General features: G+C 43.6%; 1 protein-coding gene across 17 annotated transcripts in view; it reads right to left on the bottom strand.

Moving 5' to 3' along the window:
- The window catches only part of Aopep (aminopeptidase O (putative)), a 312,146-nt gene that overhangs the window by 216,002 nt on the left and 68,834 nt on the right, over positions 1-27,310 (bottom strand). The gene's annotated exons all lie outside the window — the stretch shown is intronic.

Here is a 27,310-nt window from a genome sequence, read left to right as displayed (position 1 = left end):
CAAGAGGAAGAAAGGAGAGTCAGACCTATTAGAAAGGAGAAGTTAAAGGACAGCCATTGTGAAAAATGGCACAGAAGTTCCTCAAAAAACTAGAAACAGAACTGCCACAGGATCCAGCAACCCCACTACTGGGTACACAGCCAGAGGAAATGAACTCCGCCATCAAAGAGCAACCTGCGCTTCTGGGTTTACTGCAGCACTACTCACAAAGGCAAGACGAGGAGCCAACGGAGATGGGCCTGACTGATGAACATGTGAAGAAGCTGTGGCCGCTCCACGCCTGTAATCCCAGCTACTTAGGATGCTGAGGCAGAGGAGCACAAGCTCAAGGCCAGCCTCAGGGACTCAGGGAGACCTTATTCAAAGTAAAACAGAAAGAGCCTGTATACCGCTCAGCAGCAGAGCATGTGGGAGGTGCTTGGTAAGATCCCTAGGACCACAGGGTGGGGGGTGGGGGTTAGTATGGCATATATACCCAATGGAATAGTATTTGGCCATAAGAATGAAATCCTACCCTATGTGGATAGGCTTGGAGGACAGTATTTTCAGTAAAATAAGCCAGGCTAAAAATGTTGATCTCATAGAAGTAGAGAGTAGCACTGTGTTTACCAGAGGTTTCAAAGAATAGGAAAGTGTGGGATATAAAAATGGTTTGGATAGTGAGTACAACACTATACAGGTAGGAGGATTAAGTTCTACATTTCTGTGGCACTCTAGAGTGACTACAGAAAAATAATAATAATAATAATTTGTTGTATATTTCAAAATAGTTAAGAGAGGAGATAGATTTGCTAACACAAAGAACTGAGGTGATAGATTTGCTAACTACCCTGATTTGATCACTACATACTGTTTCAGAATGCCACTGTACACAATAAATATGTTCAATTATGTTTCAAGAAAAAAAGGAAGATATATAACTTCCCTATTTGATGACTCCTAGGACCAGAAAAATGAGAAACAAATAATAAGATATAGGCCACAACTGTTATGAAAAAGGATATGAAGATTCCTCAGAAAACTTGGAATGGAACCACCATTTGACCTATCCCATTCCTCAGTTTATACCCAAGGGACTTAAAATTAGCATACTACAGTGACATAGCCACAATGTTTATAGTAGCTCAATTCACAATAGCTAAACTATGAAACTAATGTAGGTATCCTTCAACAGATGAATGGATAAAGAAAATGTGGTACATATACACAATGGAATATTACACAGCCTTAAAGAATGAAATGGTAGCATTTGCCAGTAAATGGATGGAGGTGGAGAATATCATGCTAAGTGAAATAAGCCAATCCCAAAAGCTAAAGGCCAAATGTTTTCTCTGATTCAAAGATGATAATTCACAATGGGGGTGGGGGCTAGGGAAGAATAAAGTTACTTTATATTCAATTTGGAGAGTGAAGGGAGGGGAGGATTATGGGGGCAGGAAGGATAGTAGAATGAATCTTGACATTATTATCCTATGTACATATATAACTACATGACAGACATGATTCTACATCATATACAACCAGAAGAACGGGAAATTATATTCCATTTATGTATGACGTGTCAAAATGTACTCTCTGTCATGTATAACTAACTAAAACAAATTTTAAGAAGATTAAAAAATGAATCGTATTCCTACATAGTAGTTATGAAAAATAGAAACCAAAACTTAAGAAGAATACTAGTTATAGTAACTCCAACCAAATCACAATATTCTGGTATTGCTGTAATAAAGTATACATAGGATTTATCTGTTGTAAGCTATAAAACATTGATGAAAGAAGTTAAAGAAGGGGCCTGGGGCTGTGGTTCAGTGGTAGAGAACTAGCCTAGCATGTGTGAAGCACTGGGGTTGATCCTCAGCACCACATAAAAATTAATTAATTAATTAATAAAAAGGTATTGTGTCCATCTACAACTAAAAATATTTTAAAAAAAGAAATCAAAGAAGACCTATGGATTGGAAAACTCAAAGTAAGATTCAGTGGATTGTCATCTGTTTCTGACAAATCCAAAACAAATCTCAGCATAACATTTTGTAGATAGACATAATTTATTTTTAAAATTTATAGGGGAAAGCAAAAGAACCAGACTAAACAAAAGGGGTATATCTCACTGGTAGAGCACTTGTCCTACACATGTGAGGCCCTGGGTTCCATCCCAGCACCAAGAAAAAGAAACACTTCCTTCTTGCTAGGTGCAGTATCCCCTACCCACACAAACATGGTCTGATTTTTGATGAAGGTACAAAGTCAATTCAACAGAGAAAGAATAGTGTTTCAATAAACAATGTCATAAGACCATTGGATAAAACAATGACCTTGACCTAACCTTTATACTTTCCTATTTATTTCAAAATGATGACAGATCTAAATATAAAGCATAAAACTATAGCATTTTCAAAAACATAGTAGAAAAATATCTATGGACCTGTAGTTGGGCAAAGAATTTCTACATATGACACTAAAAACAGTCTATGAAAGATTAATAAACTGGATTTTAACAAAATTAAAATCATCTGCTCAGTGAAAGATGCTGCTAAAAGAATGAAGACAAAGCTTTAGTTTGGGAGAAAATATTTGCAAATCACATATCTGACAAAGGACATGCACTGAAAATAGAAAGTGAACTCTCAAAACTCAAGCGCAAGACTATGACCAACTAAGGATGGGGAAAAGATCTGAACCAAAGAAAATAATCATATGAAGAAATGATCAGCATCAGTAATGTTAGGGAAATGTAATGAGAAAACCACAGTGAGGGACTGGTACGTATCTAACAGGATGACTAAAAGTTTAAAAGTGACAACTCCAAGTGCTGGCCAGGAGGCAGAGCAAGGGGCTCTAGTCACCTGATGACACATAACAATACAAAACTGGTTTGCAAAATAGGAAATGTCTTATAAAGTTAAGCATATATCAGATGACCCAGCAATCCCACTCCTAGATCTTTACTCCAGGGAAATGAAAATCTAAATTCACACACAAAAAAACCTGTACATGAATGTGTCTAGGAGCCCCATGCAAATCTTAACTTACCTGGCAATTACACACACACACACACACCAACCTAGCAGCAGAGAGAGAGAGAGAGAGAGAGAGAGAGAGAGAGAAGAAATCAACCCCAATGCAGGCAATCTCATCAATACATCTTCTCCTATAGATAAAAATCCCTAGGCCCACACCCACCCTGTACCATCCCATCTCTGACCCCAAGATCCCCTGCTCTGGGACTAATTTGGGGGAGAGGGGAATAGAATAAAAAACAATAAAAGAATCCAGAAAATCCACTGACACATCAGTCAACTGATGAAAGGAGTCTTTGAAACTGTCCTCTGGAAGAGACACTGGGCACAGACATAAATAAAGAATCGCCTTCCTGCTTCACTGCCTTTCTCTTTTGGAATGTTACATGGACACCACTTCAAATGAAGCAAAGAGAAACCAGCTCAGACACTTACCTCTGAACTCGGTTAAAGTCTTTCTCTGGTCGAGTTTAAACAGAAAGAGAACAAAATTTTTACATAAACAGGAATCTCAATGCATTTCTCAGCAAGGCCTTGTACTTCTAAGTCAAGCCACCAGGACATGCAGGGAACTAACTTGAGACCCTAAGAACCCCCTTAGACTTCTTTTAAAGGAGACACAAACACAGGTGACTATTTAATGGTTGAAAATATTCCACGTTCTTTTCCATCAATTACCAGATCCTCTCCAGTGTTGTTCAGAGTGACAGGAAATACTGGCCAAGGTTGTGAAGGCACAGTCCAGGGCTGACCACAGCTGGGACAGCAGGTGAGCCAAAGCAAAACCCTGACCGCACTAATCCTTAGAAAATAAAGTATTCACTGTGTGGGAAACTTCCTCCTGTGTGGCCTGTGGTGGCAGCTTCTTGGTTGGACTCTGGTCCAGCCACTCTATTCTGACTACTCACTTACATACAATATAATACACTAATGGGGGAGAAGACAAGTCATCCAGGATATTTGTTAAAAAGACCATCCCACCCCTACAAATTAACTTGGCATTTCTTTTAAAAAAAATTATATATATATGGTATTTGGACACAATACCTTTTATTTTATTTATTTATTTTTCATGTGGTTCTGAGGATCGAACCCAGGGCCTCACACATGCTAGGCAGGCCCTCTACCCCAGCCCTTAACTTGGCATTTCTAGGGTCTCCTCCAGGACTCCGCATCATTTTGTTGGTCCTCTTCCTTCTCAAGAGCCCAAGTGACATCTCGTTGCCTGACACATGGAGTATGAATCCCCCATTATGACAAAGTACTCAATCCAGCAACTTATCTCCCTCAAATAAATATTCAAGTACATAGCTCTAAAATGTAAGGACTCTTTCTAAAACAAAATACAATGTCATTATTATGCCTGAAATAATTTAATGATTCCTGAATATGACTGACTATCCAGTCAGTGTTCATAAGTCCTTGGCCAAAGGACTTATGAAGAAGGTCCACATCTTGCTAAGTGTCTTCAAAGTTTTCCTCCTCCTTTCTCTTTCTTTTCACTGAAGAAACCTGTCTTCAGCAGTTCAATACTGCGTGGACTTTGTTCATTCCGTGCCCACAGTGTCCTCTGATTTGTTCCTCTGTGCTTCCTGTAAGTGGTAATCAGATATGCCTGATTCCCCATTACCCACCAGACGTCCCCGTGCTCTGTGGCCCTGCAGCATCGTTTCTATTGTTTCTCCGTCCTCTGCACTTCCTCTAAGTTGGCAATCAGATCTAGAGGCTTGATCAGGTTCAAGTGGATTTGAGTTGGGAAAGAATATTTCAACAGAGGTGTTAAGTATGCATGCCCCTTTGGAGGCACAAAATGATCATTGCCTAGATTTATTAATTAATTAGGGGTTATAAAAATATTAATAATCTTATTTTATCATCACATCTTAATTTATTGCTAAAATTCTTCTATAAAGAAAAATTCCCCTTCTCAACAGTTTGATTACATGACATGCAGTATACATAGAAAAGACAGGCTAAATGTTTCATTCTACTTATTAGTTTTCAAAATAATGAATTAATTCCCTGATATCCTTAAAAGGTGGTGAAAGGTTTATTTTCATTACTCTGAAATCACAGGTTTAAACATATTTAATGTGTTCTGAGCCACTGCAGTTATCATCTTATTGACGTCAAACTGTGCCACTGGGAACCTCTTCAGTGTGCTTTCTGGGTCCTGGGCTGTAGCTCTAGTCGTTTTTGACGGCTTCTTTGCTTGCTGGCATGACAAAAAACTCCAGGCACAAGTAGTGCTTTCCTGTTTGAAAACAATAATTTCTACAAGGCATCATGGTTCTTTTTGGTAAGAAATGGTGATTAGAAACGACAACCTGAGTTATCACTTCTCCTCTGCCTCTCAGTTGTGGCAGGAAGGGTGTGTGGCTCGCTGGCAGAGTGCCCACCTTACGTGCACAAGGCCCAGGGTTCCATCCCTAGCTCCACAACAATAAGAGTCTCGTAAGTGGCAGGAAGGCTACCTGATGAGTTCACTCAACACCTCCCAGTCAAATTCATGACTGCAGAGTTTTTACACAGCCGAATCTCATTAGTTTTATATCTGTATCTCCTCACTTGGAATTGTTACTGTGTCATTATGCCATCATCCTGAAATAGTTTGTTTGTTTCGTTTTGCTTTAAACTTTTGGGGCTACTTTAAAAATAACTAGTTTTATAATCATGATCCATATTTACTTGGTTCCAAAATCAAATGTATAAAACAAGGTATGATTAGGAAAGTGTGGCCACCCTCCTCTATCCTCCACACTATTTCCCCCTTCTACTTTAGGTATTGTTTTTTTAATTTTTTGCCATATATATTTCCATCATTCTTGCTAAATATCTCTACACGCTTCCTTGACATTGCTCTTTTCACTTAACAATATGGGGCGCATCCCTTTTCACAGCTCTGTAGTGCTCCACTGTTCCACAGTTTACTTAAGTTGGCCCAAACCAATGAACATTTGGGTGGCTTCTAGTCTGTGGCGCACATCCATCGTTCATATTTTTGCTGATGTACCTTTAGAATAAACTCCTAGAACTTGGAGTCAGAGATCTCTTCTATGGCTAGATTCTGTAAATTCCCTCCCAGAAGGTAGACACCATGGAGTGCCTCTGTCCCCGAAGCTCCGCCACGGGAGCACGGTGCTGAACTCCTGGATCTTGCTCATGACTGACAGGTAAAAACTGGCACCTCAGTACAGCCTAGCTTGTGTTCTCCTGCGATGTGCAGAGTCCAGCCCCTTTTCCTAGGTTTGAGGGACATTCCCATCTCTCCCTGTGAACTGTTTCTTCATATCTGTAGCCCATTTTTCTATATGGTTATTTTTTTTTCTTTTCTGATTTTAGAAGCTCTTTAAATGCCTGAGGTATAAATTGCAGTTATATTTTTTTTCCCCAATGAGTCATTTGCTTTGCTTACTTTTTTTTAACATGCACAAGCATTTGTATTTCATGTGGTATAATGGACCAATCTTCCTTCTACTGGTTCTGGGGTTCGAAACCAGCAGTTTTCTCTACTCTCTGGTTAAAAATGAATTCACCCATGTTCTCTCTAGGACTAACACAACATTTTAATGATGTCCCCTTCTCCCCCTCAGTTCCTCTTTAAAGGACTCACAAACGTCCATCAAGCTCACAGGGTGGAAACAGCTATCTCCCATTTTAAAAGTTGAAAAAATGCAGTGGGCCTCCGGACCCTGCTCTTCCACATAGATGAACCATGCAGGCAATGCACAGAGACATGCGTAAAGGTGCCATCATGCTTTTCCTTACGGAGCCCACCTGTCCCACCTGCAGTCACGAGGTCAAATGGTATCCAAGATACCACAAGTGCCAAATGCCAAGAGAGCTAGAGTCAAGCCATTCAACTCCCTCTCTGTTCAGTGAGCAAACAACAAAGGAAATACAGGTGTGTAAAGAGGGAAGGATTGTCCCTGGAATCAAACCACATCTGCCAGTGGCCAAGGTGAGCAGAGGAGACTCAAAAATATGTTTTGTGGGACCTTTAATGGGAGAGAAGAATTTTGGTTGAAATGGCAGCTGTGGCCACTGATGCAGGGAAACTCTGCCCAGAGCCCCAGCATGTTGGGCATGGCCTGCTTTGTGAAGTACATCCAATTTAGGAACGAGGAAACAGCCTTTTGCTTCTCTTTCCAGAGATATCATGTTTCCCATCTAAGACATTTCTTAACAAGCAGGCTTTGGAAGAATGAATGGCTTCCACAACTGCAACTGGTATGTGGTTGGACAATGTCCTCACTTCTTTGGATCTCAAAATAAGGCCACAGAAAGGAACTGACTGCTTTCATACCGAAAAAGTAAATAGATGATATTCAAATATTTGATAAAAATCTAAGGAAATAACCAGGCCTAGCTAACATCCAATATATAAAGCAATAATTTTCATACTGTATTAATATAAGAAATATATATAATAAACAAATATAATTTATTCATATATATACCTACAAACTAATATATAAACTGCTTGCTTTTTAAATAAGCAATCCAGGTAATACTAGTGCAGATTTCCTCATATTATACTTTGATAAAGCTCAGCTAAAGAATCTGACTCCTCCAAAAAATCTACCTTATTTCTCAAATTTCTTCACTTTTTTTGCCCCCAAGTTCTGAGACACTGTGATGTCAATGACCGTTCTGTTGCCTGTTCTATCCCTGGCACCCAGCACAATGCCTGATACAAAATCATGCTCATTTGTTAAATTAAAATAAAAATTTGAGACAAGTGGATGTCCACAAGCAAAAGACACCTACCGCACACTATCAGAAAAACCAATTCAAAATGGATAGAAGACTTAAACAGAAGAATGAAAACTACAAAACTCCCAGAAGAAAACTTGAGTGAAAAATCTCTGTGACTTTGGATTAGGCAATGGATTCCTAGACATGATACCAAAAACAAAACAAAACAACAACAACAAAAAAAAAACAGACAAATTGTACTCCACCAAAAATAAACACTTTGGTGCTCCAAAGCATACTATCAGGAAATGGAAGGCCGACACACAGAAGGGCGGAATGAGCCTCCTCTTGCACCTGCCCCCTTTCTTCCTACACAAATACCCCTGTTCTTCGGCCCCCTTTCCTTGCTTTTGGCTCTGGTCCTTTCTTCTGTTGTTTCTCCTCCTCTTCCCTCTTTTGTCTTTGTTCCTACTTCTGTTTCTCCTCTTTTTTATTCTAGGAAATGCAACTTATATTTTTATAAATGGGACTCATTTCCATTTTGCTTTTTTTTTATTTTTTTTTTCTTCTTAAAATCACTAGGGAATTTGTCTGAGGGTTCGGGAGCCTGGGTACCAGTCTTCACTCTGCTGCAGGCTGCCCACCTCTGCACTTGTCCAAGGCTTACCAACAGGCACACACACAAAGTAGGCTTTTGATCCTGCAAACCTAGGCATCCCACTGGGATGAGGATAAATATTTATCTCCATTTGCTTTCTGCTGTTGGGCCTGGTTTCTGGCTTGCTCAATGTCCTATTTGGCCCAATACCAGCCAGGTCAGGAAAAGATCACTCCACAGTTCCAGCCTTGAAAACATTCGGGAAGGGCCTCCAAACAGTTCCCATAGAAATTATAAAGGGTCATCTGAGTCCACCACCAGGGTAAGGGAGTATATAGGGAGAAAAGATTCCCTAAGTTAGAGAAGAAAAGCAAATATAAATCTTCTCTTATAAGTCTCTTCTCAAACCCTCACCTAAGAAAACTTCTATAGTGTTCTAGAGGGCTGAATTAGTTATCTGATATCAATTATATAATTAGTGATGGCTGCAGTGGAGGAAAAGAGTAAAGGGTTTAAAGTTTCACAGACCAAGGTTTTCAAATCCTACTTTTGCTACCTATAAGCCAAGCCTCGCTCTCCTAATCAATAAAATCAAGATCATAAAAACCTAGGCTACAGAGTTCTAACACCACACAGGCAAAGCTCAGGGCACAGTTCCTAGGACACGAAAGCACGTGGTTTGCCAAAACCACAAAAGGCACTAAGTACATGGCATTCTCTCTATATTAATGGAGTTCCAGAGCTTCAGGTCACCGAGTTTCTTGCTCCTAAACTGGAAACCACAGAAAAGAAGAAAAGTTGTTTTCTGGGTATAAAATGGAGACCTGGCTCTGAACAGGTCCATCCCTATCTCTTCTACAAACCAAATCCACCATCAACAAGCAAAATCTACCAAAAGCCACTTGTAAGCTCCAGTGGGCATGCTGGGTATAGATCAAGGGTAAGAGCAGACTCCCCAAGCCGCTGACTTCAACAAGGTGAAGGATGGCTTCTGCGAAGAGCTCAGGGAGAGAGAAGTGTGTAGTCCACACCACTGCCACCACCGACAGCCCCCGCCACTCCCAGGGTTGGTTCTCCAGCGCCACCTTCACTAGTAACGTCAGGACTAGCAGGCCTTCTCCCTCCCTTGCTGTCCCCCACCATCCCATCATCACAGCCATCTGTAAGAGCCCGGCCACTGGGAGAGAGTGGCTAAAGGTAAGGTGCCTAGCAAGAAGCCTCAGGGAAGGTTTTATTTGCAGAACTTTGAAATCACCTGTGTAAACTGTGTCACACCCATCTCAGCATCCCAAAAGCCCCAACTAAAGCTGCCTGTGGCAACAACAGTGGTGTTGAACTGGAAAGACTCCTCAAAAGGCAAACTGCCTCCCAAATCTTTCCTACCCATGTGGATCCAGAGAAGGGACACAAAACAAGGGTTGGAAGAAGACACACCCCCACTCCCAAGTGGGTCTCTTATACAGCTCAAGTGTGTCCCAGCATGTAGGGCCCAAAGGGCAAAGGCCCAGTGAGGCAGGAGGGTAGCCACGGCCTCAGGAGGAGGGGCTGGCCATACCTCAGTCTGGCTAGAGGCTGCAGAGCACTTTGTGGCCAGCAGTTTTGTGACAATGAACTTGAAATCCACTGGCAAAGCACCTCTGCCAACAGAGGCTCAGGTCTGGGGAGGCCAAGGGGAAGCATCTGCTGGGCATCTGAGGCCTGTTGCCATAGGAAAGCTGCAACCATATCCTTTTAGAATGGCTCCCACAGGCATGTTGCTGCATTTTCCTCTGAAGACATAAAAATATCTAATGACCTTGTCCACCTTAAAATAATAAGGGTCACAAGTTTTTGCTCCAAGAAGCAGTTACTTTTATTTTCTTGCATCCTTGTAACAAATTATACACAGCTAAACTGAATTTTTAATTATTCTCTTAAAAAAAAAAAAAAGACTTTTTAAAAACTAAAGGTTACTCCTGGGTCTAGAGCTATAGACCTGGCATGGGTCTATAGCTAGAAGCACATTTTTATAGCTAGTTATAAACCCCTGAAATATGAGTTTATACTGGAAAAGCTGAAGCAGCCTTAACTCCAGCCACACCAGTGGGCGCCACTTTAATTACAGTCCCCGAATCGAATAAAACAGTCTCTCTTCTAAGGTAGCATCACAAAGAACCCCATTAACTCTCCAATTACTAACCCAGGAAACAACATTCTCTAGAACTCATGCCAAGAACAAAAGAACCCTGCATGCTCCAACTTCAGAACCTGAACTGGGCTTCCAAGTGCAGGCGGGCGTGCCTCTGAACAGTGTTTACTTCACTATTTAAAGTAAGCGCCCTCTTGGCCAGGCTCACACAGGACTGTTTGTTTGGGCTGGGGATGGGGCATAGTGGTAGGGTGATGCCCATCCAGCTTGAGGCCCTGGGTTCCATCCCCAGCACGGGCAGGGGGAGGGAGGGACAAACTACTTGTTTAACAAATAAAGATGTGTGTTTCCTGGAGTGTTTCTAATTGGGATCTGAGATCCCACCTCCTGAGGAATCCCCACAGATGCCTCTGTCGCCCTCTTCTCTCCAGGGCAGGGAGGGACTGGTGCTCCAGAGAGGGTATTTGCTTCAGAAGGGCCAGAAGGGCCAGGCCAGACAAATGGCTGGTGTCCCAGGATGCCTCCATCATGCTGTCAGCGGGAAGGAGCTGAGGAGGGTCCAAATGATATCCAGCAGGACTCATAAACTGAGCCGTTCAGTAGGCAAGCGAATTCTAAAAATAGTAACCTGGGGAGGCCAGCCCCCTCCTCTCCCACCTCTCCCTCCTATCTGCAAGGCAGCCCCTTCAGTGGGACACAGCAGGGCCACAGCCCTGATTCCAAAGCCACGCTAACATCTTGGGAAACGCCAGGGCAAAAATCAAAGATTCTTTGGCTGGGTGTGTAATATAAAACTTGAAGTTGTTCCTGTTAAATAAAAACAGCCATGTTAATTTTGGTGCCATTAAAAACACAGGAAAATGCTGTTGCCAAATGGAAAAGAAAAGGGGGGGAAAAATTCTTACCAAATGGGAAGCAGTTGTATTTTGCAGACAGGAGAGTGGCTGGAGAACGGCTGCACAGGAGACTAGAAAGCAGGACTGCAGGAGGAAGAAGAAGGCCTGCTTCCTCTAACTCTTGCCCTCCATTAAGGCAAAAAAAAAAAAAAAATGCACCCTGATTCCCTCAAGGAGACAGAGATCCACCCTGCTCTGTAAATAACAGTAACAAGACATTTTTTTTGCTTGGGCCACCAGCTCCCAGTTCTGCCCTTCTGCAAATGCTCTCAATAACACACTCCCCTGGTTCACAGATTAACCAAGCTGCACAGCAAGGGGGGTTGGGGGGAGTGGGGATAATTTTGAGCAGAATTTCTCTCTTCTAGCTCCATCTCTATTCCCAGCAGTGTTTCCAAGGCCTCTAGAGTGCTGAGGACAGTGCACATCAAGCTCCATGTATGGGGATGGCTACAGACCCTCCAACAAGCCTCCGAGACCATCCTTGGCTGACAAGGACATCTCTGGGTATCCAAGAGGCAGGGGCTGTGCTGCCACAAAGCAATCAAGAAACCAGAGAAAGACAGAAGGAAAGTTAAAGACCAAGACTCTTGAAACCCTCTTTTGAGGAGTTTGAAGAGATTATGGAACATTGATTTTGTTGTTGTTTTACCGCTAAAAAGTGTGTTGTGAGAGGGTTTTTCCTAACTGCCATTTTAATTTTGATGAAACTGTGATCCATACACTGGAGAAATCAATGAGATATCTTTGGCAAAAAGCGAAATAAATTTCACTCTCCATTGCTTTGCCTTAACCTTTCTTTCTCCCATTCAATACACAGTGTCTTCTCACATCAGGGACTGTGCCATAGCTGGCTGACACACACTTCAGATTCGTGTGAGTATCTTTCAGAGGCAGTGCTGGTTTTGTTCCAAAGGGATGGCTTCCACTAACTGACATCTCCCAGATTCTCAATGATAGCAACGAGCACATGATAGCCCTGAACTTGAATCAAAATCCAGGTTGGGTTTCTGTAGGACTGAAGTTATTGTGAAATCCTGGTGAATCCTTTGAATTTGAAAAAATAGATCCTACCTAAAAGTTCACTTTCCTAGACAGCGAGACCTGCTGTTCACTCTGAACCTCCCTTCCCTTAAGCCTGGCATGGAAACCCAGGGGAAAGCCAAGGGAACCGTGGCCACGATCCTGCAGAGGGTCCCAGGGCCCAGACCCCCAGCATCTCACCAGTTACGAGACCTCAGCGGATCCTCCAATCAAGACAGGAGGTTCCTGAGGGGCTGAACTAGAATTCAAAGAGACTCTGAGAATTTTGAAAAGCAGTTTAATAAGATTAATTTCCAGGAACACACACTGACCAGCCTTAAGTTGTGATAACTTGGTGGTGCAAGGGTCTAGAGAGCTAACATGATCTTTTAACAGAAAGCAAGTCAGCTGCCCAGCACAGCTGTGAGGGTTAACACACCACGATTCAGTGATAGGTGAATGAGATCACAGCCCCAGTGCTGAGTAGCTCAGACCACAGCTTCACAGTCAGAGGCAACCTGGGCCCAGCTTCAGCTGTGTCATAGGAACCGGGCGACATACAGAAGCATTCTTTTCTCAGTTTCCTCCTCTGCAGGATGCCCACAATAATGGCTTCTACTGTAGAGACTGACTGGCTTTAAATGGACCAACACAGGAAGTGCACCTAGCACAATACCAGGCCCAGCGTCCAGAGTTCAATGCAGTGGCTTCTGCAGTGACTAGGAAGGAGACCTCTTTCGGCTTCCTGGGTCTGGTTTTGGGCTTTTCAACTTCTATGCGATGAAGAGAATTAGAAAGTGACCTAGCAGAAAGCAAATAAGATGACTACACAATCAGCAAAAGAAGCTACAAAAAAAGGAACCCCGAACTATTGAGTTTATCTAGCCCAGAAAAGAAAAAGCTGGAAGGTTTAATAATAAAGCAAATAAACAAAAGTGCATTATTCAGCATGGGGCCATCAGCTATTCTGCTGCTGGAATCAGGCAGAGAAGGAAGGAGCTTTTTGCTACAAGAGGAGCAGGGTTAGCCATAAAAGAGAATTTTCTTCCCCTTGTGAAAAGTCATTTTTCCTGGTTTTAGAGGCCAGACAAGCCCAAGTCTGATTCCTAGGGACTCCTGTTCCACTTGAACGCACAACAGGGATGGCCTTCCAGCTGCTGCAGCTTCTAACGACAGTACCATATCCTAAAAGCCCCAGGTCCTTCCAGGATATGGGGGCCACTCCCCTCACTGAGCTTTGTCTGGCTTCCTCTTTGTGGCAAGCGCCCTGCCAGACCAGTGTGGGGATCACTACATTCTCTGTGTGTCCGTAGCAAATAGCTGCAAGCTGAATGCTCTGTATGTGTGTGTGTGTGTGTGTGTTGTACATACACAGTAAAGGGTCCTACAGCTCATGGTAATTCTGTATATACAAAATAGCTGCCCTTTAGAAATTAAAAATAATAATAATAATTTGCTATGCTGGTAAAGAACATTTTCTGAATTAGTTCCTTAGTGTCATGCCTCATTAAAGTTGAGATAAATCATATCTATTGCTTGCCTCCCATTGATGTCACTGAAAAAAAATTAGATTAGTCTGGCCAATGTGAAACCATAATGGGGTAGCAGCCTAGGCTCTGCCTACTGTTTAAAATTGAGTTTTAGCTGATGTATTCTAGAATTGCACGGGAGGTGGCATTAGGATGCTCAACTGAGTCTTTAAAACACATTTCAGCAACACAGCCCCATCTCAGTCCATTCATTCATCAAGGAGTCTGGAAATTCAGACACAGTTAGTTGTTTCCATAACCACTACTTTCCACTTCCCTTTCTGGCATTTCATGAACTTTTTCTTCATTCAGATCCCACTTGGATTTCTGCCCAAGTCTAAAGATTAAAACCATCAAAGTCGCAGTCTTCTCAACATCCTTCATTTAAGAAAAGAAACAGCATTAGCCTTCCCCTTTGTTTCGGAAGATTGGTGGCTGGTCTTCTGGCTGGGGCCCTGGGCACCTCCAGCTCACTTCTGAGACTGCAGGCTTTGCACCAGTCAGCTCCACTCCCTCAAAACCAGGAGACCACCTAAATAAATAAAACCAACAGTCTAAACAGTATAAAATAGCACTTCTTAATGCTGATATTACATGTCAGATATATTGGTTTATTTAAAAGAGAGAGAGAGAGAGATCCTTTTTAAATTTCCAAAATTAATGAGAATAGGATGAACACAACTTTATAGTTGTTAAAATTAGCAAAATCCCTGGAAGATCAGGCATAAGACTTCTGTTGTTATTAGATGTGGGGGTGGGGGAACCTCAAGAAATGCATTTTGACCTGAATCAGAGACCATCTGGTGGTTTTAATCTATAGCTTTCATTATTTTCTGGGGAAGAAAATTTAACGTAAGTATTTAAATGATTAAAGTTCAAGCTTCAGCCTTGAAGGAAGACTAAAAAATTATACATGCTGCTTCCTTAAAAAGCTCCTTTGGTGAAGTGAGGAATCCTTTTTGAATGATCTGTGTAATCTGGACTCTTTGTGACAAGCCCTTCTCATTGTCTTTTTAAACAGTAACTCATCAAACTTATCTTATTTCTCCCCAGAGCTAATGTTTTAGAGAACTGTGGGCATTCTGGGTTGGTAAAGACTGTAGAGTTGGTGATTCATGCTAATAAGCAACAAATGTTATAGGTTTTGACCTATGACACTATCAAATTTCTCTTAGCCTAGCAGATTAAAGAACCAACACCTGCTAAGGACGTGACATGTAGCCATCCAGACACATCTGCTGCACATAGGAGTCCAGAGGTGAGCAGGTGAGTAGCAGTTTACAAGCAAGGGACTGAACCCAGGGTTCACCACAGGCAAAGGCAGAACCAGTATAGACCCTGGTCTTTCCAGTCTGCACTTCAGGCTGTGTCCTAAGGGGTGCAGGTGTGCTTGGTTGCCTGGGGCACGCCCTGGCCGAGATCACAACCTGTGAGTGGGCCTGTGTCTCTGCCAGGAGCTCAAACCACATTAGGACCCACCTGCTCTGCACCTTGGCAGCCAAGAGTTAAGAAGCTCAGGCCCTGAACTCTCTGTTAGCTCTTGCTGGGACGCCACCCATGTGATAAGCAGCTGAGCAAAAAAGCAAAGCTGCCCCTTCTAGTGGGTGGAAAATTATGGCAGGGCAGGGCACAGAGACCTCTCTGGGCAGCAGGGATTCCTGATCTCAACACAAGCTGGCCAGAACCTAGCCAAAGCTTGCCTTCAAAGAAGCTGCAGGGGGAAGCTAGGGCTGTGGCTCAGTGGTAGACCACTTGCCTAGCAAGTGTGAGGCACTGGGTTCAATCCGCAGCACCACATAAAATAAATAAAACAAAGGTATTGTTTCTATCTACAACTAAGAAAAAATTTAAAAATAAATCTTTAAAAAAAAAAAAAGCAGCAGCAGCTGCAGGGAACCTTTGGCAGTTGGGCCACAGAAGACCTGGGGCTTGTTTGTGAGGGTCAAACGAGAGCACATCTATCCAGAACATTCAGAAAACTGCAGGTGATCTCATCATTAAAGTATCTGAAGGCCAGAAGGAAAAAGAGCCAGGCACTGTCTGATTTAACCAAGGCCACCAACTTGGGTTGCCAGTCCTAAAATTTAATTGACACTTTTGTTTGTAGAAGGGAAAAAGAAGTGCCCCTTGTAAATTAGTCAAGACTGTGGGTATAAAAGAACTGCAAGAAACCTAATGTAATCATTTTCCCCATTCATTTTCTGGGCCAGAGTCCTTGTTTGAAGGCTCCAAGGCCTTGGGAAGGGCAGGAGCACACAAGAGAAGACGACTTCTCTCCCTCATTTCTGCTCTCCTACATTCCCTGAGACCAGAATCTTCCAGGCAGCAGGAACAGTCCAGTCCTCATACCATAGTATCAGCCTCCTCTGCTCCTCCTCCCACCTGCAAATCCTAGGAACAGCTTGTGCCAAAAGTCACACAATAAGTTTCCAAGACAGAGGTGGCTCTAAGGGCAGATGGGTATAAAAGGTAAGTGGTTTGCATCCCTTTCAGGGAGAAGGGATGCACTGCCGTGGCCTGAGAAGGTTCTCGGGCTCTGGGGAGAGTGGGCTGAAAAGCACTGATCTTCCCCTGAGTCAAATCTCTGCAAGATGCCTAGGGACCAGGCAGGGACAGTCTCCCTCACATGGCTTCTGTGAGCTGACTGAGTCACAGTCACAATGCTGGTGGTGGTGGCGCCCACTGGAAAGGTAAGTATACTGATCTGAGCCAATGTCTCTGACTCTGGAGGAAGAATTACAGAATGAGAAATAGACATTCGGTTTTGAGAACAAGCACCTTCTCATCTCTACCTTTAGAAATACAGTACAGGGCTTCTTCAACAGATTAGGGCCTTAAACACAGAGGTCCAGAAGGAAGGAAGTGTCCCCTGGATAAAGTCATCATCTGTCCCCCAAATAACATGAAACTACCCAGGCACTGGTAGGTACCAGGCTAAATCAGCAAGTTTCTTTCATCCATCCATTAATTTTCCCCACCCCAACTTCCTGGCACAAGCACACAGTAGTCAGCTTTTCATTCATATGACAATTACCTGAGAAGAACAACTTCCAGGAGGAAAGACTTATTTTGGTTCATGGTTTCAGAGGTTTCAGGGCCTGGTTGGCTGGCTCTAATTTTGCTCTGGACCTGAGGTGAAGCAGAACATCATGGCGGAGGAAACCTGCTCAGCTCATGACAGCCAGGAAGCAGAGAGGGAAATAGAGGAAGGAGCCAGGGACAAGATATGGTACCCAAAGAATACCCCCAATTATTGGGTGTGTGGGAGACCCTGCCTTTTGGTTTTATCTCCCCCATCAGGTTTCTCCCTGCTGAAGTTAAGTTTCCGTCTCCCGAGAAGAACATCACGTAATCCCTTACCCACTCCCCTCCTCTCCAAAGGGCGCCAAGCCGAAGGGCGAAGGGCGCCAAAGTCAAAAGTTTTCTCAACTAATCCCCACGGGACACAGTGTCCACTGGCCCATTCCTGAGTCACCCTGCCAATCAGCACCCGCCAGGTCCAAAACAACCCTTCTTAAGCTGAAGCTTGCAGGCTCACACTGCTGCTCTCTGCCTCTTCTTTTCTTCCCCTTCGGGCAGCCCCCCAATAAAATCTCTTGGTTGAATTTCAATCTCAGGTGAGTCACTGGCCTTTCATTGATGACCTACTTCCTCCAACCACGCCCTACCTGCCTACAGTTTCCAGCACCTCCCAGTAGTCCATTCAGCTATGAATGGATTAACCCACTGATGAGATTAGAGCCCTTATGATCCAGTCACTTTCCATAGGTCCCACCTCGGCACTGGGGACCAAGCCTTCAACACCATAATAGTCACTAAGAGTGAGGGAAAGACTAAGTTCAAGACCTCAAATTCAAACATATGCAAATGACATAATCCTGAACCACAAAGGAGTAGTCAGAATAAGCCCTGAAGATGTCTCCCCAGACAACACTCAAGATGAAAAAGTGCCACTTTAGGGGGTTACACTCAAGGTTTTTACCAGAACAGGCACAAGGGTCAAGGTAGGCTTTCTGGGCCCAACTCTGTGCAGTGCCCTGAGGACTAGGGCCTAAGCCCCCTACCAGGCAGTGTACCCTGCTGAGCTCTGGGGCCCAAAATCTCCACATTGCTTGCAGCTCTGCAAGGAGGTATCAAGGCCAGGAACAAAGTTCAGTGTAAAGCCAAACAGAACGGGTGGGGTAGAGTAGGGAGGGCTGATCAGGAGTGGAAGGAGCAAAGGGAGGGATTGCAGATAAAGGGTGTGGGGGAAGGGATGGTAAGGCCAAGTGAGGAGAGAAATCAGAATTAAATGAAAACAGCATTTGTAGCTAGGCCCCTCTCAGTAAAGTCCTGCCATGCATGCATTAACCCTCCATCAATGAAAACAAAGCCCAGGGACCGGGTGCCTGCCTGCTGGGGCACAGAAAGCTTAAGGGATATAATATCTTCCAGGTGGGTGTGCCCAGAAGCACAGAGGTGCTTGACAGGTCGTTTAAAACTGACTGTCAAGGTCAAAACAACACCACCTGCAGGCACAACTGAAAAGTCTTCATCCATCCCCCACCCCCCATTCCGGGTTCTCCATTGTTGTTTGTTTTAAACCAAAGCACAGTTTGAACTGCAGACAAGCCTGACAACTGCTCAAACATGTGTATGTGCACCTTATTAGCGCACAAATGGAGAATATCTGGAGGCTAAGAGCAAGAGAAGCAGGGAGCGGACAGGTTAGTCACTGGCTAGGCAGTCACAGGAGGGGGTATGAGCCATAAATTGCTGGGCTGAAGGAAGAAGACCTGCTCCCAGGGACTAGCTGAGAATGCAGTTTTGCACTGAGGGTGCGCAGAGCAGAGGCAGGATTATTGTGAAAGGAAGGAGCCCTGCCTTTGAGAAGTTGATTTTGCAATTAACTAGAGAGGTAAGAGAGGCCCCTTCTAAAACTTCTGCTTGGGGGCCTAATATTTAAATGCCTACTGATGCCTAGGTGCTGACGGAGTAGAGAAAACCTCAGCCTCATCATCTAACTAGCTCTTGCATCAAAAAGAAAATATATGTTAAATCGCTGAACAAAATTGAATCACCCCCGCTGTACAAAATAAAAACTTAAATCAAAGAATGTGAGGGCTCTAGGACACTCTGCAAACTATTCTAAAGTAACCCTTTGCTTAGGACAGGGAGGCCCAGCAGCTTTCCAGGGAGCCCTTAGCTGTGATGGGGCCTAGGTCCTGGAGCACAGCAGCAGGCAGGAAGCACAGCCAGGCAGCTTCCCTCCCCCACTCACTAGTGCACCTCAGCCTCTCTCCTCACCTGAGAGAAGGTGGCAGTGTGTGGGGTCTGGGAAGCTTTCCAGTTGGTCCTTCCCTGACAGAGACACCCTGCACATGTCCCACACAATCCAATCTCTGAGCAGGATAGCCTAGAGATGGGCTGTTACTCTAGATGCCAAGACCCCACCCCAAATCCACTCAACCAGGAGTTACCACAGTGGGACCTAGGCAATTGCAGGAATCCCAAGGCACTAAAAATTTACTGGAATAAAGGAAGGAAGTGACAAAATTTATTTGTGTAATTATTTTTTTCCTTTTAAATTTTCTATTTTTGTGTTTTTTTAGTGTACCTAATATATTAACACCAAACTAAACTCATACAACTTACACATAAATAAGTATGGATACACAGAGCAAGCGATTATTAAAAAGGCATGAGCAACCAGAGAAGCCAGGTGCTCCCTGAGCTGAGCTGGGAGTCTCCTAAGAAAAGGCCTGTGATGGCTTCCTTGAGCCTTTTACCCACAGAGGTCCTTGGTCGCCACTGACAGCAGGAGGAGGGAACCCCATGGCCAGTTCCACAGTGCACTCCCAGGGAGTTCTGAACAGAATCATTTCCCAAAATGTGATCTGATGAGGTTCCCCCACCCCATGAAATCTTCATCACAAAGCGGGGATCCCTGGGCAAAACAGTTGGGGAAATACAGCTTAGCTGGGGGAATGTCTGGCTCTGGCTCTGGCTCTGAGAGGCACAGATATACCAGGATATTAAATCAGATAATAAAAATATTAAAAGCTTTCTCAGAAGCCCTCCAGTAAAGAATCTCTTTTAACTTTGTTTAATTCATTCATTTCCGAAACTAATTAACCCCCAGTTCTTTCCCCCCACATTATTAACATTCCACAAAACTAGTCTCCCTTGCAACCCACTCCAGACTCTCCTGACTGAGGCTGAAGGGCTCACACTTTCTGTGGCCACGGCTTCACCAGCATGCATCACACCTGGGCATGGTGTACATCCACTGAACGAACTTGCTGTGCCCATCCATCCTGTCCCCACTGCCAGCTTTCAAGGCACGTTCAGAAATGGCACAGGTATAAAAAAAAAAAAAAAACCCAGAAACTGCAGCTGACTCATAAAGGAAGGCACCATCCTTGGGCTCTCAGGGCAATCTCTTAAAGGACACAGTTAAAAACTAGGATCTGCCACCCATGGTTCCCAACAACTGAGCAAGGTGGCCTCGAAGGCACAAAGGCTCAAGAGTCGGTCACCAGGCTTACAAGGGCACCCCTCCTCCTTGCTGTCCCAAGTCTTGGCAGGGGAACCCAACTGTGCCACCCACACTCTTCTGAAATGAAGTTCCAAGATTCCTACTTTCTGGTGAGAAAGGGGGAGGAGGTTATTTTCAGCATGCTAACTGGGAAGGTGAAGGGCAGCTCTGGGTTCTTCAATGACTGTGGATTTGACATTCTATCTTCTGGGAGAAATGTCTAAGCTTTCTGAGGAGTCACCTCTATAAATAGTATGGTTAGTTAACCAAGAAACAGAACATGTTCTACTCTGAGCTCCACTTTGGAGTTAAATCAGGGTGGATTTTGGCATTGTACCCTCAAATTCCACATAGTAATCAACCATTTTTAAAAGGAGCCTTTCCTTACATCTGCGGCCTTTTACTATAAACAAGTGAAAACTTCTTTTTAAGAAAAGGTATCTGAGATACTTGCTCAATTCGCATTAGGGGTAGGATGAAGCATCAAGGAATTCCTCATCCATTTTATGCAAACGGGCCTCTGTGGCAGGGACCCAGCCAGTCCGTTCTAGCTGCACGGTGGCTGCACCACAGCACAGGCCTTGCTCCTGCACAGTAGAGCTGCTCAGGCATCAGGCCTGGTTGAAGGATGGTTTCTAGAGCTGGGTTCACCCCCAAAAGGAGTCCATCCCGGAAGGAAACACACAACTCCACACAGAAACCTCCACACACCGGTCAGAAGCCAGCCCCAAAGCTGGCCGCCCTGGCTTGCTTAGCGTCATGGTCTAGGAGTAAAAGCCTACAAGATGAGGAATATTTCAATTTAGGCACTTTTCTACATTGACGTACATGGTCCTTTTTCACCCAGGGTGTGTGTGTTCTGTCCGGGATGATGTTCCTGAGGCTTTTGTGGAGAGGTGAATGGGAAGGGAAAAGCCTTTCCTCTGCAATGGAAAAATGGCCAGGTGGTGCCAGCTGCCCATGCCAAGCTCAAGGACTGGAAGAGACTGGCTGCCCATGGTGACATCAACAGAGAGGGAAGACTACACATGCAGGTGGAGGGACAGTTGCTTCGGGAAGGCCTTTCAAAGCCTGCCAGCTTCCCTTGAAGGACAGCCCTATAGTGTTCTCTGAAGGTAGGTCTGTCAATCAGTGCGTGGAGAACAGTTCAAAAGACACACAATACTTGAGCGCAGTCGTTCAGGGTGAGGAGTCATGGCTGATGATGATCAAATGCTACTTCTGGATCTGACAAGCAGCAGAGCTGCCTGATGGCAAGATGATGAGCCTGCCTGTTACTCAACAGAAATGAGAGAGCCTGGCTCCACGTGCCCATAGCACCCAGGGCTCTGTCTGATACCCAGACTCTATGGCTGCTTTAGAACCAGGCCTCAGGGAATGCTGACCTTCAAACACACCTTCAACCACAGTGCCACTCAGCTTCCCACAGGAAACCATGAAGCCTGTATACATGATCTCAGAGACAGGTACAGATCAGCCTTGCCCATATTGGAACCTCCAGATCCACAAGACTTACTCTACTTAGTCGAACTGGGACTGTCAAGAACAATAAAATCATCACAGCCAAGGGTTTTCAGAATCTGAGAAGAACATCATTTTATGAACACCAATTACTATTTTAGGAAAGAAAAATTAAAGGACTAAAACACATTAGAAGGAGAAAACCCCTTCTTAATAAGAAGAACACAAAGTAAATCACTTTCTCAAGAAGGAAAACAAAAAGAGAGAAAGAGACAGAGTGGAGAAACTGAACACAAAGCAACTAAGGGGACGTGTCTAAGAGGGCATACAGACTACACAGCACACTGCCTCACTCACCACTCATGTGTGTTCACCTCGACAGCAATGGCAAGCTCACCAGAAAACAAAGAATTGAAATGCCATAGAGAGGGGAAAAAAGGATGGAACTGAGGATCTTTCAATCATTCACACCCACCTGCTCAAAAAAAAAAAAAAAAAAAAAAAAAAACAGAGAAAAGCTACACTGAAAAATAACAGGGAAGAAAAAGCCCACTTAAAATATGTAAGATATATATGCTAGGCAGGTGCTCTATCACTGAGCTACATCCACAGCCCTCAGAATATTCTCTAAAATAATCCATAAAGAGAGAAACTTGAGAATTTGTTAAAATATGAGAAACAAATATCAACAACCAAAAAAGAAAAAAGAAACGTGCAAACCCAAAATCCAGAGAATAGCAGAGTGATGAATTGAAAGGCACACTAATTTAAAGCTCAAAATCTGATTCCTAAGAGAAAGAATCACTAGGATTACATCCTGTCTTGAAACAGGGTGTGTGTGTGTGTGTGTGTGTGTGTGTGTGTGTGTCAAAGCCCTTAAAATTTAAAGTAGGACTGTTTAGAAGTATGATAGTTTTGGTTTAGGGGATCAAAAATTCAAATAGAAGCTAACAAAGAACAAGCAAAGAAAAATTTCCGAGGCTGTGAAACCTAGCTACTTAAGATAATGACACAAATTTATGACTGCTTCCTTCCTCGGCAGAAAGGAGCACAATTAGAAGGCTGAGAACAACGGACCCTTTGTACCAGCATGTCGTGTTTAGCTTATTCTCTTACGCATTGGCTGGGAGATGAGAATAAACAGGACAACACCCTGTCTAACCCAGGAGGAGGGGTGGAGGGAAAAGCCTGTTCCGAGCATTCCTGGGCATGTAGGGGTGCACACCGTTCGATTGCAAATTGAGGTACTTAAGACAACTGTGCACACAATAGTCAGGAAGAAGGATCAGCAAGCCTTGACTGCATAATCCAGTCTTTCAAGAACCAGTCGTGTGTAACTGGGAGCTCTAGAGTACTTCTCCACTGTAAAGTGTTCTAAGATATGTAAATAATCGATAACTATCTAAAGTATTTATCCATTCTATTTGTGATCAATCTTTAAAAAAAAACTTAAAAACTAGGATGAGCAAACATAAACACAGCTTCCCTCCTTTTGATCTATTGTGTCAAAAAGTTTGCAAGGAATCCGTCATCAGCCACACAAAAACATGGTGATGCCAGCCTGAGTGCCAGCACTGGAGAACTCTGTTCAAGGTCAGCAGCTGTAGGCCACTTGGGTTCTAACTAACCAGTCATGAGGGGCAGCGCACCTGTGGTTCCAAGAAAACCAAGACAAAACTGGGCCTCACTTGCAGCTCTCTCTCCACAACCCTGACCGCCTGGAATGATGGATCCTGATCCAACCACTGCCAGTTGTTAGTGTCTCTCTGCTCTTACTTACATGATGCGTGAGTGGCTCAGATGGCCACCCATTTCTCCTCCTTTGTCATTTACTTGGTTTTATTTTCTTCATCACATACATCTTAGTTTCTTTTCATGAATAAGATTTTCATCCCCTAATTACATCCATGAAGACAGAGAACTCATCAACCTTGTTCACCCTTTTAAGTGAACAAATACACCAACAAAATGAGCAAAGGGGCAAAAAAAAAAAAACCCTGTCATAGTGCCATGGAAAAGAGCTCAAAGCAGAATTGGTCACTTATCATAGCCACTCTGAGGCAATTTTGTTCCTCAGGGGTGAAACCACATGTGGATGGCGGGACTGGTGAGAAGAGCTAGGTGGCATTTTGATTTTGGCACCAAACAGAAAACCACAGGAGATTCTTGAAATTCAAATACGGGGGTGGAGGGTCTGGATGTCAGCGAGGTGGTTTTGCCAGTCTAATTATGTGTGGTGACATGCAATTGTGAACTGCTGAAGGGCAAATGCTGGAACAAAGCATTTATTCCAAACATACAGAGGTAAGACAGAGGTGGGTGTCCACTTTCAAGCAGCTGTCATAAACCTGGCTCCAGGTGCTACTCCATCAACTGCACTGCTGACCTAACAGTGCCAGTGCGATAGGCTCCTCTCCCGTCCTGCTTCGGTACTAGAAAGTGGGCTGGTCAGTAGGTACCTGAGACACAGAGAATGTGAGAAGTCAAGAGGAAAACAGCAGAACGTTAACTATCCAAACAGGAAGAGCTGTCCACCCATCGAGGACTCGTTTACAATGCCTTTGTCTTCACAGAGGTATCCAAGTACTCAATCCAAGAAACGTTCCTTCACAGCTCCCAACACAGCAGATTGTGTCTTTGTGAAACCAAAACAGCAAGCCCATGCCCACCGAGTGAGACCCGTGTGGGGAGGGAACAATCCACAGTGTCTTCAAAGCAAACTGGTGATTCTCCTCCAGATCAGAAAGAAGGAAAGCACCTCTCCCCTGAACAGTGGTCCTGGGAAGGGTTAGGGTGGAGGTGGGGGTCAATAAGTAATGACTCTGGTTATTTCAAAAGGAGACAGGAATCACGAAATGTTGCACTGGTAAATACTCTAGTTACTGCTATTATGAAAAACATTCCAAATCCGAAAACACTGGGTAGTCGTCACCTTCTTATACACTGATTTGTCATTACCACACATTCAAGCTGTACAAATGAGGTTTTATTTTTTTCCTCTACTTAGGTAAAATATCAGATTAGGCTCAAAAACAGAATCAGAGTGGAGAGTTTTAAGCTTACACAAATTATAATGTATAATATTTAAAATACAGTGAAATCTTTATGGATACAACCCCAAATTTTTTAAATCAATTCTTTAACACAGTTATTAATGGCCTGTTTTAGGTCACAAGCAGAAGTGAATGCCTTTTCACAAAAAAAGAATACTAAAATGGTATAAAGTGGTACTTGTTATAATTACGACCTAATCACTAAAGAAGTTCAGAGGTATGGAACTGATGATCTTGCATGCATGTTTATAAAACACGGAATTGGGAAAGAACCAGTTAATGAACCGAGAAATCCTTTGATCTCTCAGCATATTATAACTCACAGAACAGTGGAGAGTTACAGCGTGGAGGTCCTTTGGGATGGCTCCTCCTAGCCTTGGGGATTCTTTATCCTATTTGGGGTGCAGAGTTGACCTACGAGGCTGTCATTTTTGTTTCAGCTTTGATTGACAGAGCCTCAGGTAGGCAAAGCCTTAACTCTAAATATAAAGTCATAAACCCCACTTGGCCACAAGTGGCTCAAGGTGTTGGGATCCCAGGAGAGTCAAGCCAAGCAAGTGGAATCCATTTAAGTCAGAGTTTGAAAAAAAACAAGAGTCCCCCCTTCTTTCCCCTTCCCCTTCCCACTGGCTGTGGAAGATGCCACAATCTCCCTCCATAGCCCAAACTCAGGGGACAGCGATGCAGTCCAGGAAGACATCTAGACGAGGGCAGACTTTATTTCCACAGTCTCAAATGGAAGAAAAAGATATCTGACAACCAACCACAAATTTCTGAATGTCCGTTCTCCTATTTTTAAGCACAGAAGCAGTCTTGCTGCTGCTAAGTCATCATCATCATCCCATTGTTTGACATTTGTAACACTTGGCCTTCGGGTATTACTTTAAAAGTACAGAGTTAAGTGTGTTTAAACCACTTTAAATATCGCAAAAAGCAGCAGTGTACCTGCTTGGGCACGCAAACTTGAAAAGCAAAGCTTTATAGAATGGCTGCAGGTCAACAAAATTCTGGTTTTGGCAGCTAATGTCAGGAAAGAGCTGTAGAAAATAAGGTCCTGCCTCTGAAACCACTCTGCCCTTGGTTCCCTCAGGCCACAACCTGGTCCTGTTAGTGAACATGCTCTGAGAAGCTACAGCTCTCGTAAAGTGCTAAACACTCCCAAATAAATATGCCCCCTCAAAACTGTATACAAATGAGAAACATTTAATGAACAACATTTCTTCACCAATAACTCTGCTTAAATTAAGTCCAGGAGACTCTTCAAAGGGACCAAAGAAGCCCCTTTGTTAAGACAAATTCTATATATAGACATCCAAGACAATTACATGATGCATGTAACCAAATATATATAATTATCCTAGTTCCTACATTCCCATTATCTTTATAAATATAGGATAAAAATCAGTCTAAATGACTTTCTCAGACCTCCTCATGGATTAAGTCAAGTCAGCCAGCCTTTAAAAAGTATATGTATGTAGTAAAGATCAAAAGCAAACGTTCTGGTCAGTTCTTTTCTACTCATGGGTTTTACTAAGAATGTGCACAGTTTTCAGGGAAAACACCACAAATGACAGCTGTTCAAAAGCACGGAAATTAATTGGCAGCAGGAATTTCCTTGACTAATGGGGAAAAACTTAAAGTCACATGTTTTGATGAGCTTATTTTTCCCATCCTTAGCCAAGAATATTCACTGTTAATGATTAAGATTTGCAAACAGAAATAAAACCAGGGAAACCCTGAGTATACTCTCTGTCCTTTTTCAGTGGAACACCACTACCCATGGCAGAATAAAGAATGGAGTTAATGAAGGGAGTTTACCTGTAAAAGATACATCGGGGAAAGGTTCAACTTTCTGCAGGAACCAAACCAAGACACGGTAAGAATAATGCACTGATTGTATTAAAAAATAGTAGCACCGTGAGTACCACCCGCCCCACCCTGTGGCAGGCCATATGCTCTGAGCTGTTTGTCCAGCAGTGAGGATTGATTTCCACTGATCTGTCCACAGTCTCTCTGACACAGGGGCTCTCAAGTCGTTGCCTTGGGACTGGTGGTAAGGATGGATGAGACAGCTGGTCAGGATTAGGCAAACAGCCCATGGCCCTGGGACCAGGTCATGTTACTGTGCCCAGAGCTCACGCTTTGACCTTGAACTCATTCGCATTATGCTCTCATCACCCACACTAACAGCCCTGATCAGCTCTGAACAACATACATCACCCTGTGCAACCCCAGCAACAGCGTGGGCTTTTCATTCTCAAGGCAGTTTGAATTGAGCCCATGACACCCACAGGCTCACATGGGCTTAAACACTGACCCTCAAAGGAGCAATAAGATGTCCAAGGATGAGCTACGTGGCCCTTGCCTCCAAATCAAATGACAGC

This window comes from Marmota monax, unplaced genomic scaffold (assembly GCF_021218885.2).
Source record: "Marmota monax isolate L192 unplaced genomic scaffold, Marmota_monax_Labrador192_F-V1.1 WCK01_AAM20220418_F8-fsc00180, whole genome shotgun sequence".
NCBI lineage: Eukaryota > Metazoa > Chordata > Mammalia > Rodentia > Sciuridae > Marmota > Marmota monax.
Note: the sequence above shows the minus strand (reverse complement) of the source record. Positions and strands in the feature narration are given on the sequence as shown.